This window comes from Sarcophilus harrisii, chromosome 4, assembly GCF_902635505.1.
Source record: "Sarcophilus harrisii chromosome 4, mSarHar1.11, whole genome shotgun sequence".
NCBI classification, from domain to species: domain Eukaryota; kingdom Metazoa; phylum Chordata; class Mammalia; order Dasyuromorphia; family Dasyuridae; genus Sarcophilus; species Sarcophilus harrisii.
Window position 1 is genome coordinate 310,487,695 of NC_045429.1, and position 16,962 is coordinate 310,504,656.

At 33.9% G+C, this 16,962-nt stretch overlaps 1 protein-coding gene across 13 annotated transcripts in view; it reads left to right on the plus strand.

Moving 5' to 3' along the window:
* Window positions 1–16,962, plus strand: part of CEP112 (centrosomal protein 112) — a 605,978-nt gene that overhangs the window by 393,404 nt on the left and 195,612 nt on the right. The gene's annotated exons all lie outside the window — the stretch shown is intronic.

Here is a 16,962-nt window from a genome sequence, read left to right on the forward strand (position 1 = left end):
ATCAGAAAAAATTACTACAAAATGCATAAACAATCTGGTAGTCAATCTACCAGACAATTCAATATCGGTAAAATTACAAGTATAAAATCTTACCTAGAAAAATAAAGAACAAAATATCTGGGCCAAAACAATATAATGAAAATGAAAATGCTACCAAAATTAGTTTATAGATTTAGTGTTATATTAATCAAAATACCAAGAGACTAGGCAAAGCAATAACAAAAGTCATTTGGAGGAACACAAGCTTTATAACATCAAAACAAATGGGACAGGGAGAGGGGTGGGAATAGTAATATAATAGAGGTAGGAAATAGTGTTCCCAGGCTCCAGATGATTTATTAAGTAGTAATCACCAAAACTGTTAAGCACTGGATATTCTTTCCAAGTGCTCAGTCAAATTATAAAAATAAGAATTATCAATTTTTTCAAATCAGAAATTAATCAGCTTGGTTTTATATGAATAGAGAGATGTCTTCCAATGAGGATGTTTATTCTGTCAGTAATAGATTACACCAGACTAAATATCTAAAATCTTTTTTTCCTATTTTGCTTCTAGATTAAGTAGTAACAATTTATTTAATTTTCCAGAATATAGTCAAAACTGAGAATATAAAGTTAATTATCAATTATTAAGCCAATATTTGCTATTTATCTATTTATTTATTAAAAAGTCTTGCTATTTTCTGTGGTGTGAACATTTAACTATGATATATAAAACTACAAATTTGACCATTTGTATTTTTTAAAATAATTAAAAAATAATCTATACTTTCTTTGTTGATGCTCAAAGAAATTAGAGGCAGTCACCATGCTAATATTCATGCTTTACTGTTTTTTTTTTGTTTGTTTGTTTGCTTGCTTATTTGCTGCATCTTATCATCTATCCTTGATTCTATTTAGTGGAGAAAGTGTAACTATTTTTTGCATAACCGTGTTCCAAGAATTAGACATTTAATCAGTTGCTCATTTAGAAAAGGAAGAAAAACTATTAGCCTTTATTGGTTCAGAAATCTCTTTGTTTTTCCAGTGGTCTATGTTCTTTAATTTACAATTCTTGATTTCTAATGCACATTGTGACTCTTGACCCTAAATTTGAATTTTAGACTCCCCAATTAGGTAAGATTCTATTTTCTGCTTTGATCCTGGGTTGTTGTCTGGATTTTGATTTTTTTGTGTTAGTGAATTATGATTAGTTTTATATTTACTTCTGACTTTCTTTGTATCCCTAAAATTAGTTTGCATTACTATGCTTGCAGCATCTGATTTGTTGTCATACTATCCCAACTGTCTGTGTTGTAGTATATATTTAAAAAAAAAAAAACATTACTGGAGGACACATTAAATTAGTAGTTTAAGAAACCTAAAAATATATTTTGTTTAGATTTTAACAAAGCTTTTGATAAGATATTTCATGCTGTTCTTGTGAGAAGATGGAGAGATATGGGAATAGAGGATCAACAGTCACATAGATTCAAATGTAAAAGTATGATCAGACTGAAGGAGTAGTTATTCTTGGTTTAATATTTTTTGTGGCTGGAAGTCTACAGTGATTTATCCAAGGTATTTTTAATTGGTCTTGTGCTATTTAAAATCTTTTTCAGTGATTTCAATAAAGTCATTGATGACATGTTTCTCATATTTACAGATAATACAAAGCTGCTTCAAAGAATGATAGGTTCCTTTTTTGAGGTCTTCAAGAAGAGTCTGAATTAATTTATAGTGGGGATACTTTGGGGATATGTTATAGTAGAGATTATGTCTATGTGATTTGTACTAGATGGTTGGTAAGTGCCCTCCTGGAGCTCAAAGTCTGTGATTCAATGAGTTCAAATTTCAGCCTTTTCATTTGCTATATTTAGTGTTGTCTAAGTCACTTTATCTCTCTGGTCCCGACAGTTGCATTAGATAGTCTGTAATATTTCCTTCTACTATAAATTTATGATTCTGTGACCTTATGTTAGGGCTTTAGTTTCTAACATCTTTATGTGTGCCCTAGTACAATATTATCTATTGGACTTTTTCTTGGTCAATTAAAATGGTGGATTTTCTCTTTTGATTGTGCGTGTATATGTGTATGTTTATATATCTTTGAGTATATATATATATATATATACACACACACACACACATGCATACAGATATATGCTGTGGTATTTAAAATAAATATATACTTGAAAGTAATTATATTTATTTTTAAATATTCTGTAATTCAGATTGTTCTTCCCTCAAGGAACTTGCACATGGGAGACAGTATATGTGGGAGACAATATACAAACAAATATATGAAAAGCAAACTATATCTAGGAACAATAGGAAATAATTAACAGAAGGAAGGTTTTAGAATTAAGATGGCTTCCAGTAAAAAAAAAATGGGATTTTAATTGGGACTTTATATTAAATATAATTAGTGAAGAGATATGTCTTTACATTGTGAGTTAGCCTTCATGTTAAGCTAGTCTTCATTAAAAATTTAAATGACTCTATTTTTATTTCAGATCAAGTCAACAAGCATTTATTAAACATTTACTATGTGTTATTGAGTTCCAGGAATAAAAACACAAATAAAAAAGATATCCCCTGACTTTGGTGAGCTTAGATTCTAATGGCAGCAATGGGGAAAAGTTGGAAAGGATGGAAATGGGGCCTAAAGAGGAATAAGACATGGCTGACTGGCATTTTCCTTAAAATACAGAAAAAGGGGCAGTAGGGCCAGAGCTTTCTAGGGTGAGGAGGCTACTGTGATCCTGGTAAAGAAAGAACAGAGAATTAGTGATGGAGCCTTATAAAAAAAGAAGTATCTTGGATTTTTTTTTCCTCTCAAAATGTAAGCTCTAGTATGTGTATTAATTTCAGGGTTTTTTAAACTGATTTTAAAAGGTCAACTAAATCATAGTAAGAATATATGGCACATATTTTTAATAAAATGCTACTGACTCCCAAGTACGTGGTGAGAAAACAATCTTATAAAGTAAGGAGTTTGATCAGTAAATCAGAAATCTTGGTAATTCCAGTATTCAATTAGTTACCCAATTAAATATTGACATAAAAATGATAATTGTGCATATTTAAATGGCATCCCAAATTTTAAAAGAATTGTCTCCTCTCTATAGTTTGATGAATGCAAATTCTTTCTCCATTTCTCCTATGAGGAAAATGAATCCCAGAGAAATTAAATTATTTATCCAGGGAAATATATCTAATAAGCCTTGAGGTCAGGTCTGCTGACTGCCCCCGCCCAAATATGGATTTTTTTTTTACATATATATATACCTTATTGATTCCTAATGCAAAGGTAGACTTTTTTTCCTATCTTTATTTGATCAGATCTTAAGAGAATTTTAAAATCTCATTCAGCATGGCACTGTGCACATATCAGAAAACAGTAAATATACATTTTCAATTATTCTAAGAAGTTTAAAAAAATATAAGCTAAAAGCAAATGGAAATTATATATAAAAATACTTTCTTCAAGCCCAGATTTTTAGCTTGGACAGGTAACTATCACTGTATGTTAAATAGTAATATAATAGTAAAGTGTACATCTGAAATAAGTTAAAAACTGTGCTGTCCTATTATGAAGGCTCAAGTATTTGAGCAAAGTCACTGAAAAATATAGTTACTTCAAAATTTCTCTCCTTCCTATTCCCTAAAGATGGGTCCTCAGGCACCTTGGGGGAAATCCAGTCAACCTGAGTACCTTTGTCTTCCAGCAAAGAAAGCTTGGGACTGAACCGGCAAAGGTCAACTTTATGAGCAAGATACAGAAAAAAGCCCTTACTATAGAAATCTACTGTGGCCATAGGGAAGATCAGAACACAAATTGAGAAGAGAACAATAATGGCCGACATGTGCAATGCCTACGGGTGAAGCCTCAAAGGGTAATATGAATTGGTCTCAAATTCAAAAAGTTCTCTTGAAAGGGCCCAAAATGGATTTTGAAAATCAAGTGAGAAAGATAGAAGAAAAATTGAGAAGAGAGATATGCAGGAAAATTATGGGGGGAGGGGAGAGGGAGATTCAGCAGCTTGGAAAAGGAAGCACAAAAATTAAATGAAGAAAATAATTCATTAAAAAATAGAATTGGTTAAATGGGGGTGAAGAGGAAGCCACTGAAGAAAACAACTCCTTTAAAATAGAATTGGCCAAATAGAAAAGGAAGTAAAAAAATTTAACTGAAGAAATTAATTTATTAAAAATTAGAATTGGGTAAGTAGACACTAATGACTCCATGAGACATAGAATCAATCAAAATCAATAGAATGAAAAAATAGAAGAAAATGTTAAATGCCTCATTGGAAAAACAATTTACCTGGAAAATAGATTCAGGAGAGATAATTTAAGAGTTACTGGACAACTTGATAACAGTGACTTAAAAAAGAGACTGGACGACACCTTCCAAGAAATTATCAAAGAGAACTGCCCAGATATCCTAGAATTAGAAGGTAAAATAGTAATTCAAAGAATCCACCACTCCCCTCCTGAAAGAGATCCCCAAAAGAAAAGTCCAAGGAATATTGAGCTAAAATCTAGAATTATCAGGTTAAGGGAAAAAAAATACTTTAGGCAGCCGGAAAGAAGCAATTAAAATATCAAGGAGTCCTAGTCAGTAGATTACTCAGGATTTCGCTTTTACATTAAAAAATCAGAGGGCCTGAAATATGATATTCCAAAAGGCAAAGAAGTTTCATTTACAGCCCTAAATCAGCTACCTAGCTGAATCAAGCACGATCTTTCAGAAGGAAAGACAAACATTCAATGAAATAGGGGGCTTTCAAACTTTCCTATGAAAAGACCAGAGCTTAACAGGAAATTCAGTCTTCAAATGCAAGACTCAATGAAGCATAAAAAAGGTAAATAGTAAAGAAGTGAGGGGAGAATTAACATATTTTTCAGTAAGATTAAGCTGTTAATATCCCTACATGAGAAGAGGATACTTGTAATTCTTGACAACTCTGTCACTATTAGGGAGGATAGAAGGAGTGTAACATAGATAAAGAATGTGGAAATGTGTGGACTTTTATGTAAAAATATAAAAAAATATATTTAAGTGATAAAAAAGTATTGTACTGAAAGAAGAGTAAAGGAGAGGCAAAACAGGGTAAATTACATTACATGAAGTCATGCAAAAGATCTTTTACAGTAGCATGGAAGAAGGGAAAGGGCAAGCATTATTTAAATTTTAACAGATTTGGCTCATAGAGGGAATAATATACACACTTAGTTGTAAGTCATTTATCTTACCCTATAGGGAAATAGGAGAGGAAAGGGGAAAGACAAGGGAAAGGGGAGATGATGATAGATGAGAGGGCAGAAGGAGCAGGGGAAAGAAAAGGCAGGGCTGATGGAAAGGAGGGCAATGCATTTTTGATTTCCTTCACAGGTTTATTGTACACTATTTCAAAGTCCGACTCTTTTTATACAGCAAAATAACTGTTTGGACATGTATACATAAATTGTATTTAGCTTAATACTTTAACATATTTAACATGTATTGATGAACCTGCCATCTGGGGGAAGGGGTGGAGGGAAGGAGGGAAAAAGTGGGAACAAAAAGGATTTGCAACTGTCGGTGCTGAAAAATTCCCTATGCATATATTTATAAATAAAAAGCTATAAAAAAATTAAAGGAAAAAAAAAGAAAGGAGGGCAGCTTGAAGGAGGTGGGGATCAGAAGCAAAACTCTGGTGAGGGAGGAACAGGTTAAATGGAGAGTGAAAAGTATAAATGGGGAAAAATAGAATGGAGGAAAACACAAAATAATCATTACTGTAAATGTGAATATTATGCAATCCCTCATAAAGTGAATTAAATGTCAGAATCCTACAATATGTTGTTTACAAGAAACACAACAAGGGGATACATACAGAATAAATGTAAAAGGCTAGAGCAAAATATAATAGGCTTCAGCTGAAGTTAATTAACAAAAAAGAACGGGTAGCAATCCTAATCTCAGACAAAGCAAAAGCAAAAATAGATTTAAGTAGAAGAGATAAGGAAAAAAAACTACATCTTGGTAAAGCATACTATAGACAATAAAGTCATATCAATATTAAGCATATATGCAGTAAATGATATAGCATCCAAAGTCCCAGGGAAGTTAAGTGAATTACCAGAAGAAAGAGAGAGCAGAGATGGCATACCAGCAGAGGGTTTCAACTTTCCTTTTTTTAGAATTAGATAAATCAAACCACAAAATAAGAAAGAACTTAAGAAGCTGAACTTTAGAAGAATTTTAGAAAAGTTAGATATGGTAGGCCTCTGGAGAATATTGAATGGGGATAGAAAGGAACATATCTTTTTCTCATTGGTATAGAATATCATGTATTATAGCATAAAAACCTAATAATCAAATGCAGAGAGGAAGAAATACTAAATGCAACTTTTCATATCATGACAGAATAAAAATTTCATGTAACAAAGGGCCATGGAAAGACCAATAAAGATCTAAATACCCAAATTAATTATAAAGATCCTATTAAGAAGCTATCTGAATCCGAATTTTTTGATAAACACATAAAGAACTGAAAAATAGAAGTATATATAAAATAATTTTACAAATCTGCATACATAACATGTTTATATATGTGTGCATATACATTTCTCTGTGTGTCATACATGTATATATGTACACATGTGTATATACATAAATACACATGTGTGTACCTATATCTATTTGTTTCTAATGGTAGTCATCTCAAGGGCGGGCTGGAAGAAGATAGGAAAAAAAGAAGGAAAAAACAATGTACGTGATAATTTTGTCATATATTTGAAAGGAATAGCATGTTATATTTAGAAGATTTGCAGTTTTATGTACAACCACCTTTTTTTTATTATTGATTGGTTGGTTTTCCTTCATTCTCAGAGGACCAAAATAATATCACTATCTTAGAGTCATGTTATAGTGTGTCTGTGGCTGATCAGAACAATATGAGCTCAGAATACTCTACCATATGTCAGGCACAGAGCATATGTGCATTTGGGGTGGATTCTCTAACTTTGCACTTTTTTTTTTTTTTTGAACTATTTCAATTTTGCTTTGTTTAGAGAGTATAGTACCTTCTCTGATAAGGGCATGCCATACTGGATAGTCTTGCACCAGTGTCTCCCATGTCATGCAATCAGTTCTGAAGTTCTTTAAAAAGACCTTGAGAATATCCTTATAATGCTCTTTCTGATTACTTCATGAGCTCTTGCCCTGTGTGAGTTCTCCATAAAATAATATTTTTTGTAAGAATACATTTGACATTCAAGCAGTGTGACCAGCCAAACTGAGTTGCACTTTCTGCCCTGATATGGAAATTTTTGGTTTATTCTACAAATATATGTTAATGAAAAAATCTAAAAGGGAAAAAATAAAAATATTAGTGAAAGGAATAATTTTTTGATAAATACATAAATTTATTAGTGAAAGTAAGAGTTTTCAGATAGATATACCTTTATATGTTATATCATATATGTGTATATACATATACATACACAGATACATATATTTTCATGAATCCAGTGTGGTAGAAATATCCTTTCATTCTTTCTTGCTTTCTCATCCTATATGATTTTTGTCTCTGCTTTTCAATGGATCTTCCACAGAGATGCTACCTATCACTCTGGGAATTTCCTAAGAATTTTTTAATAGACACCATTCCTCATGAACTATGTCTCCTATCCTTCCCTATATTTTGTTACCTCTTTATTTAATCCCCCAATTTCTCCCATTCTCCTGAAAAGAAAAATGAATTTGTCAAGGCCAATCCCTCTATATGTACCCTTTTTCCCAATAGGCCTCTCTACTAGGATAGCATTATGGAAATCTTTGGCTTGTGTTCTGAGATACATTGAGCAATTTCCTTAATCCTGTTGCTGTAGTCTCTGCCAACATACCCCTCCATGATCCTCACCCTACCACTGTGTGGAAGTTAGTAGTAAAACTTACTTCTGCCCACCTCTTTGTCCCAGGCAAAAGAGCTACAGATATTAGAATGCATACTCTGCATAAGGAAACTGTGATGTGCTGTGACAGTGCTCAGCCAGAGAACTTTAGGGAGAGGTGGGGGAGAGAAATATCAATTCCCTTCAGATACATGACACTTGTCTGTGTGAAGAATACACTGTCAGACCATCCATCTGGAGCCAATTTTGTTTCCCTAGAAGTTATTTGGGGCAGAGTTGAAGCCAGTGAAAAGTGAATTCCTCCAACTAGAAGACGAAAATAACCTTGATGTATAGGCCAAAGTGATCTACCATCAAGGGGAAAGGATTCCCTAAAAAAGCGTCCTGAGCCACAGGAGATTACAAGAACCAAAAAATATATGTATATTATTAAATCTTTAGATTATCAAATATTTGAAGAGGAATAAAACACAGTAAAAAAATATCTTGAACACAAGCATATAAATCAGTATGGAAGATATTAAAACAGAAGGAGCTCCAAGAAGATAGTTCCAAGACATCTAAGCAAATCCAACATCTCTGAATAAATATTGTAAGACAAAATATAAATCAACACCTGATAAGGCAGAAAACCTTGTGGATTCCTTTTTTTTTTTTTTTTAATAATTATAACTTTTTATTGACAGTACATATGCATGAATTTTTTTTTTACATTATCCCTTGCACTCACTTCTGCTCCAACTTTTCACTTCCCTCCCTCCACCCCCTCCCCTCGATGGCAAGCAGTCTTATACATGTTAAATATGTTATAATATATCCTCGATACAATATATGTGTGCAGAGCCAAATAGTTCTCTTGTTGCACAGGAAAAATTGGATTCAGAAGGTAAAAATCACCTGGAAAGAAGAACAAAACTGCAAACAGTTTATACTCATTTCCCAGTGTTCCTTCTCTGGGTGTAGCTGCTTCTGTCCATCATTGATCAATTAGAACCAAATTAGATCTTCTCTTTGTTGAAGATATCCATTTCCATCAGAATACATCCTCATACAGTATTGTTGTTGATGTATATAATGATCTCCAGGTTCTGCTCATTTCACTTAGCATCAGTTCGTGTAAGTCTCTCCAAGTCTCTCTCTGTATTCATCCTGCTGGTCATTTCTTACAGAACAATAATATTCCATAACATTCATATACCACAATTTACCCAACCATTCTCCAATGGATGGGCATCCATTCATTTTCCAGTTTCTAGCCATTACAAACAGGGCTGCCACAAACATTTTGGCACATATAGGTTCCTTTCCCTTTTTTAGTATTTCTTTGGGATATAAGCCCAGTAGTAGCACTGCTAGATCAAAGGGTATGCACATTTTGGTAACTTTTTGGGCATAATTCCAGATTGCTCTCCAGAATGGTTGGATTCGTTCACAACACTTTAGTTCCGTTTTTTTTTTTTTTTTCATCAGAAATAGATGAAATTCACCTATTTCATTGAATGTGCATTTTCTTCCATGGGAAAAAAAAATGCTGTTTTTGGCTGGGTAAGTTATTTTTGGCTGCATATCAAGTTCCTTAGCCTTTCAGAATATCAGATTGCAGGCCGTTTGATCCTTTAATGTGGATGCTGCTCGATCCTGAGTAATCCTTATTGTGGCTCCTCTATATTTGAATTGATTATTTCTAGTAGTGTATAATATTTTTTTCCTTAATCTGATAGTTCTGGAATTTAGCCACAATATTTCTTCGAGTTTTGACTTTAGGGTCCCTTTCAGTAAGTGATTGATGAATTCTTTCAATGTCTATTTTACCCTCTGTTTCTATAACATCTGAGTAGTTCTCTTTGATAATTTCCTAGAAAATAGTGTCCAGAAATTGGAAACTAATATGGCAGAAACTAGGCATTGATCCACACTTAACACTGTACACCAAGATAAGGTCAAAATGGGTTCATGACCTAGGCATAAAGATTGAAATTATTAATAAATTAGAGGAACACAGGATAGTTTACCTCTCAGACCTGTGGAAGGGGAAGGACTTTATGACCAAAGAAGAACTAGAGATCATTACTGATCACAAAATAGAAAATTTCGATTATACCAAACTGAAAAGTTTTTGTACAAACAAAACTAATGCAGACAAGATTAGAAGGGAAGCAATAAACTGGGAAAATATTTTTACAGTCAAAGGTTCTGATAAAGGCCTCATTTCCAAAATATATAGAGAATTAACTCTAATTTATAAAAAATCAAGCCATTCTCCAATTGAAAAATGGTCAAAGGATATGAACAGACAATTCTCAGATGAAGAAATTGAAACTATTTCTAGTCATATGAAAAGATGCTCCAAGTCATTATTAATCAGAGAAATGCAAATTAAGACAACTCTAAGATACCACTACACACCTGTCAGATTGGCTAAGATGACAGGAAAAAATAATGATGATTGTTGGAGGGGATGCGGGAAATCTGGGACATTGATGCATTGTTGGTGGAGTTGTGAACGAATAACCATTTTGGAGAGTAGTTTGGAACTATGCTCAAAAAGTTATCAAACTGTGCATACCCTTTGATCCAGCAGTGTTACTACTGGGATTATATCCCAAAGAGATTATAAAGAAGGGAAAGGGACCTGTATGTGCACGAATGTTTGTGGCAGCCCTTTTTGTAGTGGCTAGAAACTGGAAACTGAATGGATGTCCATCAGTTGGAGAATGGCTGAATAAATTGTGGTATATGAATATTATGGAATATTACTGTTCTGTAAGAAATGACCAACAGGATGATTTCAGAAAGGCCTGGAGAGACTTACACGAACTGATGCTAAGTGAAATGAGCAGGACCAGGAGATCATTATATACTTCAACAACAATACTATATGATGACCAGTTCTGATGGACCTGGCCATCCTCAGCAATGAGATCAACCAAAATCATTTCCAATGGAGCAGTAATGAACTGAACCAGCTATGCCCAGAAAAAAGAACTCTGGGAGATGACTAAAAACCATTACATTGAATTCCCAATCCCTATATTTATGCCCACCTGCATTTTTTATTTCCTTCACAAGCTAATTGTACAATATTTCAGAGTCTGATTCTTTTTGTACAGCAAAATAACGGTTTGGTCATGTATACTTATTGTGTATCTAATTTACATTTTAATATATTTAACATCTACTGGTCATCCTGCCATCTGGGGGAGGGGGTGGGAGGTAAGAGGTGAAAAATTGGAACAAGAGGTTTGGCAATTGTTAATGCTGTAAAGTTACCCATGCATATAACCTGTAAATAAAAGGCTATTAAATAAATAAATAAAAAAAAGAAAAAAAGAAAATAGTGTCCAGGTTTTTTTTTCATCATATTTTTCAGGATGTCCAATAATTCTCAGATTATCTCTCCTAGATTTATTTTCCAGGTCTGTTGTTTTCCCAAGAAGATATTTGACATTTTTCCATTGTTTCATTTTTTTGGTTTTGCTTGACTGATTCTTAGTATTTCCTTGAGTCATTCAATTCCATGTGTTTAATTCTAACTTTTAATGAATTATTTTCTTCACTCACTTTTTTATATCTTTTTCTAATTGTCCAATTGAGTTTTTAAGTGAATGGTTTTGTTCTATGGAATTTTTTTTCCATTTCGCCGATTTTATATTTTAGAGAGCTATTTTCTTTTTCCAATTCGCTAATTCTGTTTTCCTTGGAGTTGTTTGCCTTATCCAGTTTGCCAATTCTGTTCTTCAAGAATTTGATCTTTATCTACTCTATCTTTAAATGAGTGGGATGACTTATCCAGACTCTCTTGCCAAACTTCCCTTTCCTTTTCCCATTTTTCTTCTAGCTGTCTTGTGAGAGCCTTTTTAATTTCTTTTATGAGAATCTTGTGTGTTGAGGACCAGATTATATCCCCCTTTGCGGATTCATCTGGAGACAGGCTGTTTTTAGTCTCCTTAGGGTTTAAATTTTGCTATCTATCCACATAGAAGCTATCAATAGTTAGAGCCACTTTAAATTTTTTGCTTATTTTGTCAAAGAAGAATCAAAGAAAACAAACTAAGAAAATAAACAAATGCAGTCTGCTTTTTTGGGGGGGGGCATGGCTGGATGGTATTACCGAGCTTCCTCCCCAGACTGCAGGGGACAGCAGTGAGGCACTAGCAGGACAGCAATGGCTGTGCTGCATCTGCACTCTGAGACTCTGAGAGTGTCCTGAGACACTTTGGGTGGGTATGGCCAGGTCCCGAGAGACCCTAGCTTTTTGGGATTATGGTCTTTACCCCCTGTGTTTATAACTTCTCTGCTGATCTACTGGCTTACTGCCAAGGCAAAGTAGCCACACTGTGGTAAAGTTCTCCCCACAGAAATGGCTGAGATCACATCCCCCCCTCCCCCCCTCCTCAGGTTCGCTCAGTGTGAGCTGTCTTCTATTCTCTCACTGCCTGCCATGCTCTTGCTGCCTGCCTCCCTTCAGTCTGCACCTGATCTAACTGTCCCCACCCACAAGCAAAAACAGACCTTTTTCTGGCAAATTTCAAGGATATCTTCTGTTGGTAATAATTTGTGGTTTTTTTCAGTCAAGCAATAATTCCAAGGCCTTGTCATGAAATAAAGTATTCTGAGAGCAAAGATGTAGCTTAAATAGATGCATGTGTCCTCTCCACCATCTTGGCTGGAAGTCGAAATATATCTATCTTGAAGATAAGATATAAAAGGACAATAATTATAGGTCACCCAGAAGAACATAAATTTTTTATTATTATAGCTTTTTATTTACAAAACATATGCATAGGTAATTTTTCAACATTGACTCTTGCAAAACCTTCTGTTTCAAATTCTCCCCTCTTTCCCCCCATCCCCCACGCCTAGATGGCAGGTAGTCCAATACATGTTAAATAAAAAATTTTTAATTAATTTCATAAAACCAAAAAAAATAACAAGAAAATTGCTTAGAATTCCTGAGGGTAGGAAAAAAGTATCAATCAAAAAATCCATAGATCATGTCCAAAAAGAAAGGGAGAAAGGAAAGCTTATGTTGCAAGCTTGTTAGAATTCTTACAAGGTGCTAAGCCAATTATCTAATTTAACATGGTACTTAACAGTTTTCTAGCTCACTAATATATTTAGTACTCATTGGAGTTCTACAAGATTCACAAGTCAGAGAGGAGTGGAGAAGATTCATAAATCAGAAACCCACAATCCCACTCTCAGAGGAGGAGTCAACCTTTGAGTTCACACCTCTAAAAGAGCATATAAAAGGACAAGCCCACTGGGAGTACTCTGGGAGATTGAGAAGCCAGAGACTGCAGTTCGGTAGAACTGCGGAAGACAGAGAAGAGGTGGCAGGCTGTCCTGTGGAGAACACTGAAACCAAGATCTGGAAGGCCTCCAGAAAGCTAGTTGAGATCCAAGTGAAGGAAAGAGAAAATAAAGTATCTGGACTTTAACAGCTGGCTGCATTTGAGGTGGTTATTACACTGAAACTGAAACTAAGGCTACCTCCAGAAGCCCCATAAGAAACCTGCTCACAGAGAACTACATAATTTAGAGAAGAGAACATTATACAAACTCTGAGCTGCATCTTGGTTAACTAGAAAAATTCCAGTGAAAATAAATTCTGCAAGTGACCAAGAGGAAATTCTGATTGAAAATTTAAATAATATAAACTGTTCTATACTTATCAGAAACCACAAAAGGGAGTGGATTAATGCATTCATGTATTCAAAAGAGCAACCCAGGAATACACTCCAGAAACCTGAGCCTCATCCTTGGTGAAAGGGTAGAAATTCAGTAAAAGAGAGGGATCTGAAGCATTCCTACCAAAACATAAAAAATAAGCCTATTTAAAAGTACTTTAGACAAGAGAAACACAGGAAAAGGATATAAATACAATTAATCTTATGAAGCAAATAAAATAAATTAATCAATCTCTAGATATTATTAAAAAGATAATAAAAACTAGAAAGAAGAAGAAAGCTTTGGAATCAAGCAACAACAGAATACAACAAAGGGATCAAAAGATGAAAGCAGAACTTAAATGGAAGAAATGATGGTGAAGGAACAGGCCTGGAACATCATGAACTAAAACTTGAAATGTCCCACCCATGAGTGAATCAATGTTTTTGTGGGACTAAACTGCAGAATGAGAAAGCACATAAAAGGGGAGAGAAGAAAAAGTAGAGAGGAAATGTGTAATATATCCTTATTATGTCAATGGTAAATAATGAAGAAAAAGTTAACTTTGTTAGTCTCTCAGGAAGAAGAGAAATTATAAGAGAATAAGGGCAGAAAGGAGATTACATGGATTCAGTGGTGGTAAGGGGCCCTAGTGAAAATACTCCATGAGGAGAGATAAAAACATTGTGTAATGGAAGATAGGAATTTTAAAATAGATACAATCAAAAGGGCTGTACCTCCATAGACAGAATCCTACTTTAGAAATCAGAGTTCAGGAGTAGTAGAGAGAGGGAGGAGCCATTTGACATAAAGGGAAAGATAGCATGGACATGGGAGGACATTTTTTCACAAATAGGGAAAAAGCTATCATGGGGAAGGAAAAGGCTACAAATGAATTACACAATCAGAGATACAGGACATTTTCTATCGCAAAACATAGTTGCATGTTCTCCATATCTTGGAGAAATGAATACTTTTAAGAGTGAGACAGTATAAAAAAGAGGAGAAAATAGAGCAAGATCTGCTTTTTCAAATAGTTAATATAGCATTGGAGTTAAATGTTCTTTAAATGTTTGGTAGAAGTCACATGTAAATCCATCTGGTCCTGGGGATTTTTTCTTAGGGAGTTGATTAATAGCTTGTTCTTTTTCTAAGATGGGACTGTTTCACCAATTTACTTCTTCCTCTGTTAATCTGGGAAAGCTATATTTTTGAAGGTATTCATCCATTTCATTTATTGAAGTTATTGGCATAAAGTTGGGCAAAGCAACTCCTAATTATTGCTCTAATTTCCTCTTCTTTAGTGGTAAGTTTTCCCTTTTCATTTTTAAGACTAACAATTTGATTTTCCTCTTTCCTTTTTCTAATCTCATTTGCCAAGGGTGTATGTATTTTGTTGGTTTTTTCATAGAACCAACTCTTAGTTTTATTAATTCAATATTTTTTTTTTTACTTTCAATTTTATTAATCTCTCCTTTTATTTTTAGAATTTCAAGTTTAGTGTTTGATTGGGGGTTTTTAATTTCTTCCTTTTCTAGCATTTTTAGTTGCAAGCCCAATTCATTGACCTTCTCTTCCTCTTTTTTATGTAAATAGGCTTCTAGAGATATAAAATTTCCCCTCATTACGGCTTTGGGTGCATGACACACATTTTGGAAAATGATACACATCTCATTATTGTCATTTTCTTGGGTGAAATTATTGTGTCTATGATTTGCTGTTTCACCCAATCATTCTTTAGGATGAGATTATTTAGTTTCCAATTTCTTTTTGTTATATATTCCCCAGGCTTTTTATTGATTGCAATTTTTATTGCATTGTGATCTGAAATGGATGCATTTATTATTTCTGCCTTTCTACATTTGAATTTGAAGTCTTTATATCCTAATATATGGTCAGTTTTTGTATAGTTCCATGAATTGTCAAAAAAAAAAGTGTAGTCCTTTCTCTCTCCATTTAGTTTTCTCCAAAAGATCTATCATATCTAACTTTTCTAGTGTTCTATTTACCTCTTTAACTTCTTTCTTATTTATTTTGTGGTTTGATTTATCTAATTCTGAGAGTGCAAGATTGAGATCTCCCACTATTATAGTTTTGCTGTCTATTTCTTCTTACAGCTTTCTTAGTTTCTCCTTTAAGAGTTTACATGCTACAACACTTGGTGCATATATGTTTAATATTGATATTGCTAGATTATCTATGCTATCCTTTAGCAAGATATAGTGTCCTTTCTTATCTCTTTTAATTAAGTCATTTTTTGCTTTTGCTTGATCTGAGATCAGGAGGGCTACCCCTGCTTTTTTGACTTCACCTGAAACATAGTAGATTCTGCTCCAGCCTTTTACCTTTACTCTGTATGTACCATCCTGCTTTATATATGTTTCCTATAAACAACATAGTGTAGGATTCTGGCTTTTAATCCAATCTGCTAACTACTTCCGCTTTATGGGAGAATTTACCCCATTCACATTTATGGTTCAAATTACTAATTCTGTATTTCCTGCCATATTGTTAATCCTAACTTATGATTTTCTCTTTTCCTTTCCTTTCCTCTTTTCCAAGTTTTAAACTTGTGAGCACCACTTGCCTCACATATCCCCCCATGTTTAGGATCCCCCCCACCTTAGAATCCCTCCCCTTTTCTTAACCCTTTTCCTCACAATTTTTGTATTTCCTTCTATTTAGCTTATTCTTCCCTTTTCACTTTTCCCCTTCCATTTTTCAATGAGGTGGGAGAATTTTCTCTGTAAATCGAATATGTCTAATAGTTTTCTCTTTGAGCCAATTTTGATGAGACTAAGATACACACTATGTTCATCCTCTTCCCTTCTTTCCATCAGATATAATAGGTTTCCTTTGCCTCTTCATGAAATGATATACCTCCACTTTTCTCTTTTTCTGTACAATTTCCTTTCCACCTCTAGCTTCTTTTTTTATATTATAACAGTAAAACCAAATTATACATGTATTCTTTGTGCATATTCCTAACAGAAATATAGTTCCTAAGATTTCTTTTTACCTTTTTACATTTTTCTTGAGTCCTGTGTTTGGAGATCAATCTTTTTATTTAGTTCCATTTTTTTTTTTGAAATAGATGAAATTCACCTGTTTCATTGAATGTCCATCTTATTCCCGGGGGGGGGGGGGGGGGGGGAGAATGCTCATTTTGACTAGGTAAATTATTTTTGGCTGCATTCCAAGTTCCTTAGCCTTTTGAAATATCAGATTCCAGGCCCTTCAACCCTTTAATGTGGATGCTACTGGATCTTGGATAATCCTTATTGTGGCTCTTCTGTATTTGAATTGTTTTTTTTTTTTTTTTTTCCTTGCTGCTTGTAGTATTTTTTCTTTGGTCTAATAGTTCTGGAATTTAGCCACAATATTTCTTGGAGTTTTGATTTTGGG